Consider the following 5309-nt stretch of genomic DNA (forward strand, 5'->3'; position numbering starts at 1 on the left):
GTGTCGCCGGGCCGTGAGGTGACTGTGTCGCCCGGACCGTGTGGTGACTTGTGGCACCCAGTTCGTGTGACACCCGGCCTCGCGTGACACCCGGCCTCGTGTCGTGCTCGTGACACCCGTGTGGTGATCGTGGCACCCGGCGTCGTGTGACGCACGACCTCGTGCGGTGCTTGTGGCGCCTGGTCTCAGGTGGTGCCCGGCCTCGTGTGGCGCTCGGGACACCCGGCCTTCATGGCCCTCACCACCCTCGCGTGGCGCCTCTCCTCGTGGTTACTGACGAGTCCCGGCAGTGGCTCCCGCTGCGGAGCAGCCCGATGCTCCGCCGCCGCGGGTACCGATGCTGCAGCCGCGTCCTTGGCGCCGTGCTCACCTGCCCCTCTCGGCTGGAGGTCGGGCCCCGGACACCCAGGGCTGGGCGAGGAAGCTGAGCATCATCTCGGCCACCGGCCCTGCAGCTCGGTCCTGGGGAGAACGGCGTTGCCGGTGTCACCGTGCGCAGGCTCCTCCAGGCTCCTGCTTTGCTGGGGGAGATCGATGTGCATCTCACAACTCGGAGAGGGTGTAAAACCTCTGTGTTACCAGGACGCTGCCCCTTCGTGGGGATCGGGCGACTGGGCCTGGGCAAACAGAGTTAAAAACGGAAGAAATCCTGCAAACGCGTAAGCAGCGTGCGCGGGCTGGTTCRCTAAACCTCGGCATCACTAGCCGTGGCTTAGCCAGGGAGAGCGCAACGACTGCGTGTCCCTTCCTGCAGCAGCCGGCGTCTCATCCGGAGTAAGAGTGTTTGGCCGGAGCACCAGTCTTTCCGTGCACCACCCGCCACCTCCGAAACCTGCTTTCCTGAGGAAGAGTGGCGACCGGAGGTAAAGCAATCGCTCCGACTCGGTTGTTCCGAACGCCGGTGCAAAGCGCACGGCGGATAAACCACCCTGCAGCGTTCTTCGCAGCGCACCGAAATGCATCTCTTCGCTCACCTCTTCTCAGGCGCYGGGGCTCCTCCTAAAGCTCCCATTCGTTAAGGAAATGACTGACGTAGGAAATGCTGATTCACGCGGCAGAAATGAGAAAAACTTTGTGCCTAGACTACGACAGGGAGGGCATGTCCGAAGGTAGAGCTTGTCCAGGCTGGTCTGGCCAGGAGCCACGTGCTCGGGGTGACATGGACCTGTTTTTCTGAAAACTTCGGAAGCTGAAATACCAAGGTTTGCCCCCACCGACGAGTCTGGGCTTGCGCTTTCTTTGAGGGAAGAGCTTGCTTAGCTGAATTTGCTCCCTGCTTTTACTCTGAGGTTTTTCCGGAGGAGAGCCGAGCCTTGGCTCTCATGTCATCCAGTGGGCAACACCTAGTCCGAGCAAACGCTTCATCTCAAAGTTCCCACATTCGTTTCTTTTTTTTTCCCCTAGCATAGGCCGAGCCCAAGGTCTTTGGCTGCTGGCCAGCAAAGCTCTAGGTGACACAGTGTTTGCCTGCTTCTCCTTCAGCCTAGGTGCTTCGTCTTCCGCCGTTTCCGTTGTGTGAGTCAGCGTTCCAGACATCGCTGATTTATAGTGATAACTGGGAGATAACAGCTTCAAGGATGATCTGTACCCTCGGACAGAAGTCGTGGGAATACTACCAGGTAGTTGTGGCCAGGTGCACCCTTACTACGGAAGTCACGAATCTTGCTCCGGCTTTCTGTTCCGTAACGGAAAGCAGAATTTGCCCCAGGAAAACTGCGTGTCCTTCTGTATCAGAACATTCAGGCACTGTCGTGTATTAGGCCTTTCACAGGTCACAAGATCAGCTTCAAAGTCACAAATTCACAATTAAGATGAAGGTTTCTTKTTTTTCCTTCAAGCGTGAAGATTGCATCCTTATTATTCCCCTTTAAATGAAAGCCAAGACACTCGGGAAATAACCTCACTAGCTCTTTAAAACCTAATCACAAAATATTGTGCAATACCTAGTGCAGTCTTTAGCGCTGGCAGTAGTGAAAGCAAGCAATATTCTGACTTGTGGTTTCCAATAAGAACGTGATAAAGTAGTCACTTGGCTTAATGTTATTAAAAGAGCATTTTGCAGTGTATAATAGTATAGCTGTAGCTGCATTTATAAAGTGCCAAGAGTAAATTGAGGAAGGTGGGTGGGAACCGCGTTCTGCAGATAGCGTCTGTCCTGAGTTGCACAACATGACCTAACCCACAACCTTGGAGACGGTCTGAGATCCTGGGTACGCAAGCGCTGAGCTTAATGTCCTGTGTGTGTTATCATCCTTCCAGGAACTTGGGAGTCTTCCTTCAGTGGTTTTTTTTTTTTTTTAGAACAAGCACTGACTTTCACGTCTGCAGTGTATCTTGGGACATGTTTTCTGATCTGTACGTGTTGTGACGTCTTTTGTTGTTTTTGAATTACCTCCTGCTTTTCTTGCACAAGAAAAGTCGGAAACTGGATGAGACCTTTTCACCAGAGATTCCGAGTGAAAGCCAGACTCCTGCCCTGAAAACAGAGGTTACCCCTAGACATCTGCCTTTTCGGACGTACTGCTGCTTCTTGCAATATTTGGGACATTTTGCTGGTTATCAGTGTCGGACCCGAAGGAGGTGAATAAGGCAACACAGTCTTAAAATATGTGCTTTGTTTGTAGTAAACACTGTAGTTTCACTTCCAGCCAGGAAAGGTGACATGGTGTGTTGAGAAACACCACCGGCTTCAGCGACAGCTTCAGGAACTCCCGTCTCGAACCCTTCCGCCAGGGCGACACCGCGGAGGTTCTGCCCCGGGCAGCAAGAGGCACCAGGCGGACCAACACGAGTGACTTCTCCCCTTTCTAGAAAGGGGTGCTGTTTTGCTTTATTATGCTGCGGCAGTTCCAAGCACCTGCGGCTTTGGGGGCTGGAAAAGCCCATTGCTCACAGGTGCGTTTTTTCTGAAGCCGGAGCTCTGCCCGCCTGCAGACACGTGCGAGCTGCCGAGGCGAGCGCTGCACCGGGAAGGCAGCCGGGGAGCCGTGAGGGGCCCGGGGCTGTGCTCCGGGGGCTAGTGCAGGCCGAGGCCGCGGATGCTGCAGTCACGCTCTTAGCAGTGCCCGCGCTAGCTCGCTTAAGGCAAGCCTGGATACGTCCGCCCCGCGTGCCGGCGTGTCGATAGCGAGCGAAGGGCAAGCTCAGGCCGTGTTTCAGCTGAGTGCCGTCCTCTGYGGGAGTGGAGAGGGGACGCAGGTGGTTTCAAACGACCTCCGAAGACTTCGAGTGGAAACAAAGCCTTTCCTTTCCGGTCGTTCATCCGCCTGCTTTGGCGGTCCTTCAAGGTCCGTTTGGGTCGTGGTGCCCATGCGGAAAGGGGTGGGCTCCCTGCCGGGCGGGATGGCTTGCACCTCTGTCTCGTTAGCTCTGGCCAGCACAGCGCGTGCTCTGCCTCGCACTGCACCGCTCTTCAGACCAGCGCTGCGTCTGCTCACRCGTGTTTGGTACCGCGTTGGGTCTYRAACGCAATAACGCCTGCACCCAGCTGCTGGGTGCCACGTCGGCATAGGCAGGTAACTCCTGCGGATGCGCAGGGGATGGGGCAATATCAGCTCAGTGACCGATAATCTTTCCAGGTGTAAATCGTGTAGCAGTGTAGCCCTGGAGTGTGGCCGGTGTTTCCTGACAGCTAACGCTCTTCATGCACCTTTCTGGAGTGAGGAGTGATTCCCTCTCTCCAGTCCAGCTTGTGTTAAGCCACATTGCAATTTTCCCGTGAGTCACAGGCATTACAGCTTGTGTCACTGCTTGTAAGAAATACCTTTCTTGGCAGCAGTCTGAAGCCTGTAATAGTCTGAAGTCACAGAGCTGTCCTGACTTAATGCAGCGGTGGCTGGGACGAAGGTATTTTATCGAAATCACCGGCGTACCAGGCCGTGCTGAGTTTGTTATCAAGCTGCCCGGAGTGAGGTTGCTGCCCGAGAGCGTGTGCATGCTGACCTAGAGTATGTCGCAAAGCCGCCCGTGACTGCTTCCCCTTGCGACTGTCCCTGATGGGGCAGGTGTAGTGGGCTTTTCTCGCCCCCCGCTGCGGTGAAGCAACGTTTTTTGTGTGTCAGTGCTGTAAGACTGYGCTGTACCCAGGTGCTCAGGCTTCTCCCTCTCGTGCTGACTTATGTAAAACGTCAGTATTTCAGAGCCCTGCAGAAGAAACCTGCCSCCTCCTGCGGACTCACCCGCCGGGCAAGCTGGCTCTTCGCGGGGCAGACGGCATCTTCACGCGAGGCAGTCACCCGTAACAGGATTTCCAAGCGCCGGGTTTAACTCGGGTTTTTTTCTCTGAACTTGCTTTTGCTGCCATATGGCCCATCTCAGCCCCTAAGACCTCCAGGGGAGCGTTCCTTACAATCCGAGCCGTGTCAAAGATCGTGCTTTGTCAGCTGCTGCGCGCAGGGGCAGCCCTCCTCCTCCTCCTCCTCCTCCTCCTCCTCCTCCTGCAAGGCCTGGGCTCGTTGTGCAATCACAAAAGCGCTCGCCCAGCCCGAGGTGCAAACTGGCACAGTCCCATAGGCTTCTCCAGACCAGCGCCGTGTTACGTATACTGAAGATGTGACCCTTTGTGGTCCGTTACAGAGATTTTGGCAGCGTGTGTTTTAAGGGTTTGTTTGCACTGACATTTTTCTTCTGCTTGTAAATGGCAATATCAGTTTTCCAAAATAATGTTTGTTTAACTGTACTGCAGTGTGCTTGTGAAACCGTCTAACTGTAAAGCAAAAAGCTGAGAGATGTAGAGAATAGTTCTGCATGCTGGTCATAGAATCACTTAATTTAACATTTGGAAAGTAAGATCTGGAGATGAAACTGTTTTCCACAGCATAATATAGAGGGTGATGTAAGTAGATATTCAGTTCCTTTGGGCAGAACAAAGAAAGCTTCCAGAGTTTGCACGTTTCCTTAGTTCAGCCCTCCCTGCCTGTCGTCCTGTCATTTCAGGAATGATGAGACATGACATGACTTAACAAAATGTGTTGCATCAAGAGGAAGGGGAAAAGCCTCTTTTGCATCAGGTAGACGGGCGGCAGATGGTAAGACCACAGCAAAACAGGTGGAGCCATTGTTTGACGACCGTCTGAATTAAGTTCGGTTAATTTGCTGCATCTCTATTAGCAACTAAAATCTCAGACTTCATTGCAAGATATCAGATTATACCTCGCAGACAGTCTGTCAGTGCAACTCCATCTGTGATTGTTCGTAGAGCTAAATCTGTCTTGAAGTTAACTGAAAAACAACTGAAGCCTGTTTTCTCTCTTGTAGATATCAGTAGTTCCCTGAAGCCAAGATATTAATGACTTCGGGCAATGCTGTAA

Source organism: Apteryx rowi, unplaced genomic scaffold (genome assembly GCF_003343035.1).
Source record: "Apteryx rowi isolate R43461 unplaced genomic scaffold, aptRow1 scaffold_39, whole genome shotgun sequence".
In the NCBI taxonomy this organism is placed as follows: domain Eukaryota; kingdom Metazoa; phylum Chordata; class Aves; order Apterygiformes; family Apterygidae; genus Apteryx; species Apteryx rowi.